Source organism: Myotis davidii, unplaced genomic scaffold, assembly GCF_000327345.1.
Source record: "Myotis davidii unplaced genomic scaffold, ASM32734v1 scaffold21, whole genome shotgun sequence".
NCBI lineage: Eukaryota > Metazoa > Chordata > Mammalia > Chiroptera > Vespertilionidae > Myotis > Myotis davidii.
In genome coordinates, this window is record NW_006292573.1 from 683,039 (window position 1) to 698,689 (window position 15,651).

The following is a 15,651-nucleotide window of genomic DNA, read 5'->3' on the forward strand; positions in this document are numbered from 1 at the left end:
ATCTTTCTTCTATCATTGACAGTCCCTCTAGGTTGTGGGCTGCTTGCCTGTGTTCCTGAGAAGCATCTACGGTACCAGTCTATAGAGTGTGTTTTCTTTAGTGAATTACCGGTATGTTTACCGGTAATAAACTTGCACTGTTTTATGTATATGTTTGATTACATACAGCCTTGTGACAGTTTTCCTGCATGTCATAAGCATTTGAATATAAATTAAAATGTTAAAATCAAATCTGATATTGTTTTACCTTTTATTTGGTGTGTGGAAGGTGTGCGGAAGAGGGGGTAGTCTTATACGGCGAGTATATAACAAACTCTGTATTTTGAGTGGAAATGTTAGGGGGTCGTCTTATACGCCCAGTCGTCTTATACGCCGGCAAATACGGTAACTAGATTCTTGCTGAAGGCAGGCCAGGGTAACCAGATATCCCTGAGGGAAGGGAGGGTGGCGTGGGGAATTTCATCAGATAATGAGGGTGATCAGGGATTTTTGCTAAAATGACTTAGCATAATTCTTTCTATAACTGGGCTATGCAACCTTGAGGACAAGGCCTCAGGATAAGGTGTGGTTGTATTCTAATAAAACTTTATTTACAAAAACGGGCATTGGACTGAATTTGGCCCATAGGCTCTGGTTTGCAGATCTCTGATGTAGAAGAAAGGGGAGGCTCTTGGGAAGATGTGTTTTTATGGTAACTTTGAAAATGGACAAAAGAAGATGCTTTTTCATTTTTCCTACCCAGATGTTTTACAACTGGGCTTGGCTTCTTATTGCCCTGGGTGGGTCATCTGATTGATTTTGCAGAGGTTGTTTGTCTCTTTCCTTTTCAATTTTTATTTTATTCTTTTTATTGCTTGGAAAGCATCTGTAAGACATTTAAAACTAAATCAGAGAGAATTGCAGAATGTCACCTTTAGGGACAATTTTCATGATTGACTACTGCTTTTTTTTTTTTAAATCTGAGATCACAAAACTATTTATTTCATAAGTTATTTTTGATTGGTTTAAATTTCATGTGCTTCTCTTATTTCTGTTACAGTGAAAGAACCCATAAAATTATACTAGTTATTGACAGGTATAATAGGACAGCCATACTTCATTTCCATGTCTAGATTACTACAGCTGTTGCCTTTAAAAATACTCTTTAAGAAGCTTAAGTGAAGCAAAATTACAAGAAAAGCAGAAGCAGGAAGTGAATAACCTTTTGAGTTAAGTTGCTAGGCCAGGACATGGATTTGAAAAATGCTGAATGGCATCTGTGGTCTGCCCTAGAATCCTTCCTCGCTACATATCCCAGTCAAATCCCTTTGAGGTTAAGCTAATCTGGAAGCATTTCTATCACGTACCACTCAAAGAGTCTTAGCTAACGCAGAGGACTTCATTTTGGCATTGAGATCTGAAGAATAATGGCGGCATACCAGGTGAATACGGGAGGGACCAGGGTCCAGGCAGAGGGAAGAACAGCTGCAAGACGCAGAGATGGAAGTAGTTGAGAAAATGGCGTGTTGTGGGACTTGCTTGCTGCTGGAGACTAAAGTAGAAGGGGATAGAGTTGGAGATGAGGATGGTCATGCAGAACAAATCATGAAGGGCCTCACATGCCCTTCTAAGCTGTTTAGATTTTATCCTGCAGGCCGTGAAGGGCCATTAAAGAATTCTGAGCAAGGGAGAAAGATGGGATATGTGGGCTAGGACTTTGGTTCTAATGCTGGCACAAAGGAATTAGAACAGAGGTAAGGACACCAGTGATAGGTCAGCTACAGTTGTCCAGGAGAGAAATAATGAAAGACCAAGCTAGGTCACTGACAGTGGGAATGACGAGAAGGGAAAATACATGAACAATAGCCAAGAGGGATAATTAGTGGTGATAAAAGGTGACTGGATGTGGAGAATAGAGAACAGGGTGACTCCCAGGCTTCTGGCTTGGACAGCTGTGTGGATGAAGGTGCTAATCATCAAGATAGGAAATAGGTGTGTGTGTGTGGAGAGAGGACAATGGAGAGAGAGATGCTGGGTTTCATTCTGGACATGCTGAGATAGAAGTGCGTAGGGGTTTCAGTTGGGTCCTGCAGGAGGAAGCTGGGTAATCAGCTATAAATCGCGGTTGTGGAAGTGTGCTCAGAAAGAATTGTGTGGTGAGGAAAGAAGAGGTACTGACTCTGGGGACAGCCATTTACATTGTGGTCAGAAAGCCCTGGCTGGAGTTGTTCAGTTGGTTGGAGCGTCCTCCCATGGACTGAAAGGTCGTGGGTTCTATTCCCAGTCAGAGCCCATACCAGGGTTGCAGTCGGGGCATGTGGGAGGCAGCCAATCAGTGTTTCTCTCACACAACGATGTTTCTCTCCCTCTCCCTTCCTCTTTCTCTAAATCACTAATAACAGCCCTGGCTGGTGTGCTCAGTGGTTGGAGCATTGGCCTGAGCATCTTGGGTTCAATTCCTGGTCAAGGGCACGTACCTGGGTTGCAGATTCAATCCCTGGCCCGGATGTTCGGGCTCATATGGGAGGCAACCAATCGATGTGTCCCTCTCACATTGATGTTTCTCTCTGTCTTTCACTCTCTCTCCCATTATTTGAGGTCCTTAGAGTAGTCAAGCTCATAGCACAGAAAGCAGAATGGTGGTTGCTGGGGCTCGGGGGAGGTAATGAGGAGTTGTTATTTAATGGATACAGAGTTTAATTCTGCAAAATGAAAAAGAGTTCTGTGGATGGATGGTAGTGATAGGGTGGGTAGTTGCCCCTGTGATAAGAGCTGGGAAGGACTAAAATTAACCAAATTACCACCTGGATGCTGCAAGCCTTCAATAGGCTCGAGTTCCAAAACAGTCAGCTCACACAGGTTCTGCCAGTGCAGCTCTTGTCCAGGTGGGAGACATGCCTGGTGCTTCGCCCTCTGCCGTCTTCCCAGGAGCCTTCTCCTGGTTTCTTGTCAGGTTCCTGTGGTTTCGTACGGCTCCCAGTGCTGCGCTATCTGTGGGAATGGCAAATAAGTAGGAGATACAGTACTGATGCCTCCTGTGAAGCTATTTTAGCTGGAGAGACAGACAAACACGAAACCAATATTGATCTGTGCTAAGCAATCAATAGTGCATAACAAGGTTCAAGAGTTTCGACAGGAATGGCCTGACTATGACACTTTTACCCTCGCTTGTCCCTTTGGGACCACGACAAACAAAATAATCAGTGTTTGGTCTGGGCCCAGTCTTGGGCTCAAAATTCATCTCAGGGCTTTAGTCAGTCTGACATGTTGTAAGAGTTGGCACTTGAGTTGAAAGCTATTTGCCATCCTGGTTTATGGTAAACATGGTAAATACCATAGAACTTGAAGAACATAATGTTTCCTGGAGTAAATTGTGTTTTTCAAGGAAAAGGACAATATGTCCTACTTCTTTAATAGTTCCCACACCATTACAATCAGAAGCTTGACTAGGGCTTCTGAATTAATTTCATAATTTTAAGAGATCTTATGAGGAAATAAGTCAACTTAATGTGTTAACACATTGTTTATAGTACTTCTGTAAATGCTAATAAAGGTGTAGGTTTTCCTTTAAGAGTCTATATTTCAGCATCGGACAGCTTTCCGTACCCTTGCCGTGTAAACTAATTTTCTCTTGTTTTCTCTGTTCTTATGGAAGATGGAAAACAGCTGGTCAGCATCCCCAGCTAATACTTAAATGCCTTCTTAAAAGATACAGGCATAGCTCGTTGTGTCGCATTTCACAGATGTTGCATTTCTTTTTACAAATTGAAGGCAAGACTCTCCACGAGCAGCAAGATGAAGACTCCCTTCATGGCAGTGGCCTGGAACCAGACCCGCGCTTTCTCTGAGGTACGTCTATAATCCTTAGCTTGAGGACACTGTGCTGAGTGAAATAAACCAGTCACAAGAGGGCAAATACCGTACGCTTCCATTATGTGAGGTACCTAGACTAGTCAAACTCATGGCACAGAGCGCAGAATGGTAGTTGCCGGGGCCGGAGGGTGGGGAGGGGGGAAGGGGGAATGGGGCGTTGTTATTTAATGGATAGAGTTTAATTCCACAAAAGGAAAGGGGTTCTGTGGATGGATGGTAGCGATGGTCGTACAACAATAAGAATGCACTTAATGCTGCTGAAGTATACGCTTAAAAATAGTTAAGATGGTTACCAAATTCCTTACCCGCGTAGAGGCCTGTGTACCCTACGAGGACACCTGAGAAACTGTTACCCAGTAAGATCGTCAGCCACAGAAATCTTTGCTTGACTTCCATTTGTTTCTCATCTTTGTTGGAGGCCCCTCTTTCCATTCTTCCCGGAACTTCTGTTCTCTTCTTTGGACCATGTTCAAGTCTTCCACAAACCAGATGTAGTTTGGAAAGATGGAAAAGCCAGTGGCGTGGATGGCAGTGTCACGGGTCCTGGGGTTTGGGGCAGTGTTAAGGCTGCTGTGTTTGCTTGACAACAGCACTGTGTTGCCCGTGGTCTGTACTTGTCCATAGAGGTGACTTCTGTTCTTTTCATCTATAAAGCTGGGGTGGATGAACTAGATCAGTGGTTCTCAACTTTGGCTGCACATTAGAATCACCTGGGAATCTTTTTCAAATCCTGATTTCTGGGCCTCATCCTCCGGAAATTCTGTTTCTTTGTTATGGGGTGAGGCCACAACATTAGTAACAAGAAACAGAATTTCCGGAGGATGAGGCCCAGAAATCAGGATTTGAAAAAGATTCCCAGGTGATTCTAATGTGCAGCCAAGGTTGAGAACCACTGAATTAGATGAACAGCTCACCACTCCTTTGGACTGTTTCATGGTGAACGTATGTATTAACATTGCTATCATCAGGGAGTTTATGTAATGAGACACCATACATTGGCTTTTTAAAAATTATGAATTCAATACAAGTTGAAAGCACCACACTGATGAACTTATCTTTCCATTTTCCCCATCTCTTTTCTGTGCTGAACTTCACCCTGTTGGAATGATTTTTAAAAATTAAATCCCCTCACTCTTTGATTAGGGACTGTGATTTCTAAATATAGCATCTGAGTATAATCGAGCATTATGTGTGAATTAGTGTGTACTTCTCCCCTGCCCACAACACTGAGCTGAAAGTACTTCATTTCCTAGTTTGTAGCTTACCATGAAGCGTTACGGGCTGCGGGCGTCACTGGGAACGCCTTATCAGTAAAGCAGTTCAGCCGGCTTAGTTTTAAATCTCTTGCCTTTGCCCTTACCTGGCAGAAGAGCCTTTGGGAAAGGCGTTGCTGCTCTGTTAGACAGTAGGCGGCTATTTTCCAGTTACCTCAAGGGAAAAATCACCAACAGGTGAAATGTGCTCTTGTTCACATGACCTGATAATATCATTGTTGGTGCGGCTCAGTGTTTGCTTTGACGCATCAGCTGTTTCAGAGAGGTGGAGAGGAGGTGAGGAGGTATTTAGTAGAATAATGATATTTAGTAGAGTAAAAGATTAAGATTTGTCCACCCATAAAAAAGAAAATCTACCAAGAAGCCCAACCCAAACTTTCCCGTTCTCTAAGAAACAGTGAGAGTGAAGTTGGCGCCCTGCCCCCCAGAATTGCCCGTGTGAGCCTCACTACTGTAGCCACCACCCGGAGCTTCCCCTGCCTCCCACCCAGCGACCCCCAGGGGCTCCTGGCTGAGGTGTCCTGGCTGCCCTGTCTGTGGCCTTCCACTGTAATGAGTGTGGCTTCCGTTCTGGCCGACCTGTTACATCCCAGGCCTAAGTGACGGGTGTGTGGGAGTGTACCCTTCAGGCGCGCTGGGAGGCCGCCCAGGGGAACCTCTGAAGTCAGATGTGGCATCTGTGGCGGGTCCCCCTGTGCCCGGCACTAGGAAGGGTCAGATGCTGCCACTGATTTATCAGGGTTGACGTTGGTCTGGAGCTGGTGTCGTGCTGGCGCCCTGCTGTCTGCTGGCCTTTCGCAGGGAATTCCGGCCTTCTTCGTTTGGCCTCCTGTTTTCTGGATGGCCCGTGTGCTCTGGGCAGTATTGCCTGTGTGGCAGTGTGTCCTGACGCCGTTCCGTGTGTGCGTCCCCCAGAGAGCCTGCTGGCCGAGTCCTGGGCAAGCTGGGTGCTGTGCGACCCTAGCTGGCCTTGGGCTTCGGTCCTGGTTCCCGAGGTGACCCACCAAATGGGTCTGAATCAGCTGTTTCTATTTTGTCTGTGCCCAGTCGCCAAGCAGGGCAGTTTTAGAGTGTGCTGACGACCTCCTAGCCCGTGGTCAGCAAACTGTGGCTCGCGAGCCACATGCGGCTCTTTGGCCCCTTGAGTGTGGCTCTTCCTAAGCCTTAGGAGTACCCTAATTAAGTTAATAACAATGTACCTACCTATATAGTTTAAGTTTAAAAAATGTGGCTCTCAAAAGAAATTTCAATCGTACTGTTGATATTTGGCTCTGTTGACTAATGAGTTTGCCGACCACTGCAGCCTAGGCTAAGGAGAGAGGTGTTTCCTGGGCGTCTGCACACGTGCAAGCTTGTACTCCCCAGGAGACGGCATCCCATTTGTGAAAGAAAACCTTTATGGCCCAGAGCTGTTGTGCCGATGAAGGTAGAGACTGTAACTTCCACGCCTGCACTCAGATCATGCGGGGGGAGATCTTTACGCTGGCGAGTGGGGCATAGAAGCTGTTCCCCGAGCCCCTAACACAACAGCAGTGAGAAAGTGCTCAAAATATGTGTGAGTTGGTGTGTGAACAAATGAACAAACTTCATTAGTAGCTCTGAAGTCTAGGTCTGCACACCGTGCTAACACTTTCCATAAAGCCCTGATATTGTTCCTTGTCACTTTCCTCTACCTGGTTTGCCCCAACTACTTTGTAGTCTGAATGGTTCTCAACCTCGGATACCGAGAAACTAATCCAGGAGGCGTTCCCCTGGGATTTTAGGGAGGAAAATCGAACGACTCCAGTGCCTTCTGAGAATGTCACTGGCATGGAGAGAGGCTTCGCTCCCCGACACTGCAGACAACAGCAGAGTGGGTCTGAGAGCTGGAGAGAACTCGGCAGTGGCACACATGGAAACCATCAGCTCGAAATGCAGGACACATGTGAATCCCTGCTAGACTCCACTCTGCTTACTGACTTATAAGGAACATGCTTTCAGAAGGTGGCCATCGCTTTTGGAAGCCGTGGGGAGAGGTGTCAGAAAAGGAAGACATTCAGAAGAGCAATCCCCAGGGGAGGCCAGGGGCCCCATGGAAGAGCTAGGGACCAGAACAAATGCGGGAGGACAGGGAGGAGTCAGAATCGTGCCTTCCCTCCCTCCCAGCCAGCTGACCGCGCATGGAGGGGACACAGGAAGGAAATGATCGTCCCTAACTGCAGAGGAGAAGGGGCGATGTGGATGGTTTCAGATCAACGGAAAACAGCCTGTGAAGCACGGAGCAATTATAAAATCCTCATAGAAGGCACAGATGCTGTAGACTGAAGAACGATTGTTTCCCTTCTTTTTCAGTTTCATTAAATGTGATCACAAAGGGTTAATGCAGGTTTGATAGAGTGAGAAGTGTTCGGCTATTTCCTCCGTAAGAGTAAACAGAACCCTCCAGTAAGTGTCCCACAAAGGGTCTTAAAGCAAAAACTCAAGGGAAGCGGTGGGAAGCCCAGGTGAGGGAATAACGGGGCATTATATCTGAGAAGGCTCTCCCCCAGCTGGCGCATCCTGGGCTCCTCACCAGGCCAGTCCCGCCCCCTCCCTGTGCCCCTGTTTGAAGTGACTGGGCAGACTGCCTCCACCTGGAAGCTGATAAGACACCCTCGTTGCACACTCTCATGGTTTTCCAAAAAAAACAGCGAAGACTGCACTTTGTGTTGAGGTGCAGGAGCTACTGACTGGAAAGGTCTCCAAAGAATCAACATGCCCACGTTTCTGCCTCCTCTCGTGTTACCAAGCTGGTTCTCAGCTCAGAACGGATAAAATTGATGTGTTTTTGTAAATCAACAAGTACAGACCCCAGCTCGTTCTCTAAAGGTCGATGTGCCAATTTAAAAACATTCTCCTCTGTTCAGAAAATTACTCTGCTAACAGTGTTTGTGGGAAGGGCGCTGCCCAGAACGTGGAAGTAGGTGGTTGTAATTTTGCATTTGTTTGTTCATATTTTTTTGATAATTCAACCAGTACTTATGGAGCACCGCCCTGAGCCAGGCTCTGGGGCTGGGCCTGGGGTCAGGGCAATGAGCGAGCCTGTCCCCGCAGAGAAGCTTCCATCTTTAAGGGAAGAACGTGGTTGTTTCTGAGGTGGTTTTGTGCAGAAGAAAACCGAACATTGAAAATGTGGGTTTAAAAAGGTCCTGTGTTATCATGCAGTATACGTAACTTCTTAAACACTAGCCTTTCATCCTTTTGTTGGGGAAGGACATTTAATATCAAAATTACTATTCTGATGCCAGGCCGGTGTAGCTCAGTGGATGGAGTGTCGGCCTGCGGACTGAGGGGTCCCAGGTTTGATTCCCAGTTGGGGCACATGCCCAAGTTGTGGGCTCGGTCCCCAGTGTGGGACGTGCGGAAGGCAGCCCATCAATGATTCTCTCTCATCGTTAATGTTTCTCTCTCTCCCTTTCTGAAATCAATAAAATGTATTTTAAAAAAATTACTATTCTGAGTGGCCAAAATCGAAGAGAAGAAAACTCAAACCTCAGAGGCATGTGATTATTGCTGGAGAATCGCTTTCAGATACAGGCAGTCCTCGGGTTACGTCGGACTCGATGTAGGTCGTTTCGTGGTTACGTCGCCATCTCCCATTTATTTATAAAAAAAAAACTTCCGTCATTTCGACGTATGTACATATGTGCTTTATGTTTTGCATTATTCATTTACCACAAGCAAAGGTCAGGAATTGTTACCTTTCTTTTAAATTTTTTTTTACTGTTTCACTTCATTACTGCTGTGTATGTGCCCCATGGGAGTGACGTAGGTGCTTATGTAGGTGGGTTCTGACTTACAGTGAAAATCGAGATACGTGGCGCCATAGGAACGGGTCTCTACGTGACCTGAGGACCTATTGTGTCTGCCCACATATCTGAAGGGAGCTTAGTTGTGGTTCTCTCTTTGAGTTACTTGTTCTTGTATCTTTGAACTGAGGAGCATACATTTGTAGAAGCTTTTTTAAAAAAATATATATATTTTATTGATTTTTTACGGAGAAGAAGGGAGAGGGACAGAGAGTTAGAAACATCGATGAGAGAGATCGATCAGCTGCCTCCTGCACACCCCCCACTGGGGATGTGCCCACAATCAAGGTACATGCCCTTGACCATAATTGAACCTGGGACCCTTGAGTCCGCAGGCCGATGCTCTATCCACTGAGCCAAACCGGTTCAGCTGTAGAAGCTTCTTTAGTTCTATTCAGACAGATTTACACGCAAAAAGCATATGCCTCAAGGTCCCTCCCGCTAGGTTGTAGCCTATTATTCTGCATAAGAGTAACCTGACTCAGGGCGGCACTGATGCTGTAAGCATTTCCTCAAGTTAATCTGCAACATCTCTGAGAGGAGCGGGGAAGGCAGATTGGACATAACAGGCTCCTGGGCAGTGTACCTGTGCGAAACCCCTGCTCTCTGGTGCCTCCTTCACGTCTTCCTTTCTCTTTGGGGTGTCATTTTACTGGAATAACAGCCCCCAGAGAATTAGTTCTGTCTCGCTGTGTTTTATCTGGCAGTTTACCTTTCTCTCACCTTTTCTTTCCCCTTGCCTGCTGAGGATCATTGCCTTGACCATCTCACCCTTCCAGTCCCAGCTACCCTGTCCCCTCAGTAGGGAGAGCCCTGGTTTGAGGACGTCCTGGGTGGCGAGTGAGGGGGCTGGTCTCCCTGGGAGCTGGGGCCACCGAGCCCCGCGCAGGTGCGGGTCTGTCCTGTCCCAGCGCCCGGAGAGCAGCTTTATGTCCCCAGCAAGCATGCATAATCTTAGGCAAACAACAGGCCTGCCAGGAGGGCATCCAACCGCTCCCCAAGACAGAGCAACAATTCTTGGCTCCTGGATCAGTAAAATTATCTATTTTCAAAACAAACTTTTTAAAAAAAGAAACCAACAAAGGGGATAGTGTTGTTTATGTAACTTTTTTTGTAAGGTTATAAGAAGTTTTTCTCCCTGGGTACACAATGGGCCTGGTACGTGTTCCTCAGCCTGGAGGTCGTTTGGGAAAGCAGTGCCATCCTTTGGGATTTTCCTTTGCTAATGACTTCAGCCTTTCTCCCTTGTGGGAAAAAAAAAATTTTTTTTTAAGACTCTGCTCTGAATGCTCTTGGGAAGGGCTGTTGGGAGCTGGTGAGTTGGCTCATCTCTCTTGGCCCCGAGAGCTGTCCTCAGGCCCCTCAGCTGGATGGGCAGGGTGGTCTAGGGAGGTGCCACCCTCTCCCTCGGTGGGAGGTGGACGAGATGGGGCGAAGCGGCTCCCACCAGGCCTCCAGCTCCCACCTGGAGCTTCTGTTCCCGCCACGGGCCCACCGTGACTCCTGCAACCTGGGCCGGACACATTTCTCTTTCAGATTTTCTTTTTCTCGACTCCTTCCTGGCCATCAGCTCCCATCAGTAGCCTCTTGGACAGTTGACATCAGCAATATGTCCTGGGGGGAGTGAGGGACTTCATTACAGACTTCGAGAGGCCTGGAAAGTTTTAAAACCCACAAATAACAGATTCAGAAACCTTATGTGCTCGGAAGGCTGCTGTGGAGGGGAAAGCAGAGATGAAAGGGACCGAAGGGCACGCTGCCATCTCAAACAAGGAAGGCAGAATAAATCCTGGGCGGGACCTTAGCGGAGGGAAGAGCATCTAGATTCCGAGATGCATGTGAGGCTGACGAGATCCAGAAGACATGGAGCGTTCAGTCAGTGAAGTCCCCCCAGGACAGAGCCGGGGCTGCGAGATGCTGGAGGCAGGGGACATCCTCCCCACCCGGGCTCGTGGGTGTCTGGTGCGCTACCCCGGGCCCCTCCACCCCTCACACCGCTGCCTGGGTGTCAGTGGGGACAGAAACGAGATGGAGGCAGTTCCGTCAGCGCCAGGCCCGCTGTGTCTACAGCTGTACTTCGTGGGTGTGTTCTGCAGGGATAATTTAGGATCTCCAATCTCATTGTTGACTTTGCTATTTATCAGTAAGACGCATTTCACAACCAGTTTCAACCACATGCCATGTTCCCATCTCAGCCCTGGCTCAGGGAGGACCTGGTCTCGGCCCCTTTGGGATCTAAGGGTGTTTAATTTCTCTGTGTTTCTTGGCTCAGTGAGAACGTTCAGATGTGTCTTAACTTTACTCATTTGTTCAAGAGAACCTTCAGGACACAGGGAGGAATAAGGATATTGGGCCAAAGTTCATCTGTTGGTTCAGGATTTTTGATAAACATGAAAAATTGTGTTACTTTTGACTATATGAGTAGAGTTTTACCTTTTATTTTGCAGTTAAAGTTCATATTTCTTTTTGTATTTTGGAGGTCAATTCTCACCCACCAAACATTTACTACCTGCCAAATGCTGTCGTTGTCGAGCAAAGTGGAGAGGCCGGGCTCGCGGTGCCATGGGTTTGAGCAAGCCTTCCCTGAAGTGGCTCTGAGGGTGACAGCTGCTCAGGGGGAGCGGGAGGGAGGGCATTCCCAGTCCAGCAGGGTCGCAAAGCCATGCAAAGGAGGGGTGTGGGGCAGGGGCAGTTCTGGGCGATTCCAGCCAGGCAGGTGGTGGGACACGAGGAGGCACTGAAGTTAGGAAGACAGCGAGGGTCGGGCTTTCTATGCAAGTAGGGAGTTCAGAGTGTGTGCTGTAAGCACTGGGCACATTTCTTAATCAGATATGGGAGGTGTAGAGTGGACTTTTTTTTTTTTTTTAGAAACCAGAGATGAGTCTTTCTCTCTTTTTTAAATTCTTTATTGTTGAAAGTTTTGCATGTGTCTCCTTTTCCCCCATTAACCTCTCCCCGACCGCTCCCGCCCCCCAGCACATGCCCCCACCCCCCTAGTGTCTGTGTGTCCATTGGTCATGCTTATATGCACGCATACAAGTCCTTTGGTTGATGTCTTCCCCCCTTACTCCCCACCCCCGCCCCTTCCCTCTGAGGTTTGACGGTCTGTTCGATGCTTCTATGTCTCTGGATCTATTTTTGTTCATCAGTTTATGTTGTTCATGAGTGGGCATTTTTTAATCTTGCAAAATCTTAACCCAGCAAAGAATTATGCTGGATAGATGGTAGGGAACACGCTTCCTATGTTAGAGAAACCCACAGCTTCATGGTGCAGAGTCTGCTCTGCTGTGGAGGCTGAAATGCTATGTACTCTACCCAGCTTCCCAGTAAGGTAAGTGATAGGAACATGTCTCCACTCCAGACCTTAGAGAGTGACATGGAGAAGCTGGGACCTCAGCAAAGTCCATTTCTGGAGATGGGGTCACCAGTCACTAGGGCTACACCTGGGTCAGGGCCAAGTGTCCCCGGGGTCAGGTGGTGCTGGAGGCGGGCTGTGGTGTCTCTGCAGCTTCACCACACTGTCTCCTCTGCATGATTTGGGTCATTGCTGCTGACGGCATAGTCTCCAGTGCTCTGAGAGGTCCTGTGAGCTGCACAATGTCCTCCCTCCGTCCTTCCCTCTTCCCCTCCCCTTGTCCGTCCGTCCCTCCCTCCTTCCCTTTCCTCTTTTATTGAGGCATAATTTATGGACAGTAAGATGCACCCTATTAAAATTTATAGTTTAATGAGTTTTTACAAGTATATTCAATTGCGTAACCAATACCACAAGAAACAAACTATCTCCATCACCCCCAAAATTCCCCGGTGCCCCTTTGTAGTCAACCCCTTCTCCCTATTTCCAGCCCCTGATCTGATCTGAGATTTTGTCCTTGGAGTTTTGTCTTTTCCAAACACTCATATAAATGGGTCACACAGTATGAGGCTCTGTGTCTGACTTTTCCCCCCACTTAGCATGTTTTTGAGATTTATCTGGTGTTGTGTGCATCAGTACATTCCTGTTTGTTGGTGAATAATGTTCAAATTATATTTGGTTACATCACAATTTGCTGATCCATTCACCAGTTGATGAACATTTGGTTCTTTCCAGTGTTTGGCTATTCTGTATGAAGCCACTGTGAACATTCTTGTGCACGTGCTTGTGTGGACATACGTTTTCATTTTTCTTAGGCAAATACCTAGCAATGAGATCACTGGATCATATGGTAAAAATATGTTAAACTTTATAAGAAACTGCCAAAGTGTTTCCTAAAGTGCTTACGCGTGTACAAAATGTATAACCAAGGCATGCGTGTTTCAGTTCTGAATCCTCGACAGTATTTGTCAGTCATGTTAATTTTAGTCATGAGTAGGCATGTAGTGGTATCTCATGGTAGTTTTAATTTTTCACATTTTATAATGCACTTGTGAATGAATTGTTTTAATTTTTTTTTAAATTTCAGTTTCCAATGGTTTGTGCCCAGGATATACAATTGATTTTTGTATATTGACCTTGAATCTTGCAACCTTGCTAAACTCACCTATTGATTCCTGTAGCTCTTTTTTTCTATAGATTCTTTGCTATTCTCTATGCAGATAATCGTGTCACCCCTGAATAAAGCCTGGCTGCTGTGGCTCAGTGGTTGGGTGTTGACCCATGAACCAGGAGGTCACGGTTTGATTCCCGGTCAGGGCACATGTCCGGGTTGTGGGCTCCATCCCCAGTGGGGGGTGTGCAGGAGGCAGCCAATAGATGATCCTCTCTCAAAGTTATATCTTTCTCTCCTGCTCCCTTCCTCTGTGAAATCAATACAAATATATTTTTAAAAGATAGTTATATTCACTCCTCTCTTATTTGATGCTTTTTTACTCTCTTTCTCTAGCTAGGACCTCTACTTGACAGTCATTGAATGGAAGCTATGAGAACAAACTTAATATTAAAGACTAATATAAAATATTAGTCTTTTATCACTAAGTATGATGCTAACTGTAGGTTTTTATATGTCCTTTACCAGATTCAGGCATGCCATTTACATTAGTTTGCTGATAGTTTTTTCCATGAATGGATGTCAAATATTGTCAAGTGTTTTTGCATCTATTGAGATGATTATAGGTTTTTTTCTTGCTATCTGTTACTGTCAGTTACATGGATTGTTTTTTAAATATTGAGCCAACTTTGCATTGACCCAACTTTGCATTGTTCATGATGTATTTATCTTTATGTAGGTGCTGGATTCAATTTACTAATATTTTGTTGAGGACTTTTCGTATTTAGTTTTCTTATGTCTTTGGTTTTGGTAGGAGGATAATGCTGGGCCTCATGTAATGAACTGGGAAGAGAGAGTGTAGAGGTGGTATTATTTCTTCCTTAAATGTTCGATAAATGCATCAGTGAAACCATCTGAGCATGAAGTTTTCTTTGTGGAACCTTTTAAAAACTAGGGCTCCAGTTTCTTTAATAAGCATAGGGGTACTCAGGTTATCTATTTTTTTAAATATATATTTTATTGATTTTTTACAGAGATGAAGGGAGAGAGAGAGAGAGAGTTAGAAACATTGATGAGAGAGAAACATCGATCAGCTGCCTCCTGCACACCCCCCACTGGGGATGTGCCCACAACCAAGGTACATGCCCTTGACCGGGATCGAACCTGGGACCCTTGAGTCTGCAGGCCAACGCTTTATCCACTGAGCCAAACCGGTCAGGGCAGGTTATCTATTTTTTTAAGTGAGCTTTGGCAGTCTGTATTTTTCAAATAAATCATCCATTTTATCTAAGTTAATAAAATTATTGGCCTTAAATTTTTCCTAATTATCCTTTTTAATATCTGTAAGATCTGTGGTGACATTTCTTCTTACATTCTTAATATTGATAATTTGTATCTTCCTTCTTCTTTCTCGATCAGTCTGGCTAAAGGTTTATAATTTTATTGCACTTTTCAAAGAACTAGCTTTCAATTTTGTGAATTTTCTGTATCTCTGTGGTCTTTTTCATTCATTTCTGTTATTTATCATTTGCTTCCTTCTACTTATTTTGATATAATCTGCTTTTATTTTCCTATTTTATTATATAAAAACTTAGATCACTGATTTAAGACTATTCTTCCTTTTTAATCAAAATAACTTAATGCTATAGATTTCCCTTCAAACACTGCTTTAGTTGTATTCAACGAATTTTGATATGTTGTATTTTCATCCCATTCAAAATATATATTACTTTCTCATGTGATTTAGTCTGTGGCTCAAGGATTATCTAGGAGTGGGTTGCTTAGTATCCAAATCTTTGGGGATCTTTCAGATATCTTCTTGTTATTGATTTCTCATTTAATTCCAGTCTGTTCAGAAAATATGATCTATCCTGATGGATGTTTCATGTTCATTTGAAAGAGTTTTTATTCTTTTCCTTCTGGGTGGAGTATCTTATTAATATTAATTGGGTCAAGTTGACGATGCTGTTCAAGTCATCTATATCATTACTGATTTTTTGTACTTGTTTTATCAAGAGGAGTGTATTGAAGTCTCCATTAAGTAGTTGTAGATTTGTCTTTTTCTTCTTAGTTCTGTCACTTGTCTCTTATATATTTTGAAGGTCCTGTTATTAGATGTGGAGATATTTAAGAATGTTATGTCTTCTTCATGAACTGACCCATTTATCTATTGGTAATGCTTCTTACCTCTGGAAATATTAGTTCTGAAGTCTGCTTTGTTTGACATTAATATAA

General features: G+C 45.1%; 1 pseudogene; it reads right to left on the reverse strand.

The window, feature by feature from the left end:
* LOC102763695 overlaps positions 1-4,284 on the reverse strand; it is an 8,288-nt pseudogene extending 4,004 nt beyond the window's left edge.
* Positions 4,285-15,651: the final 11,367 nt, after the last annotated feature.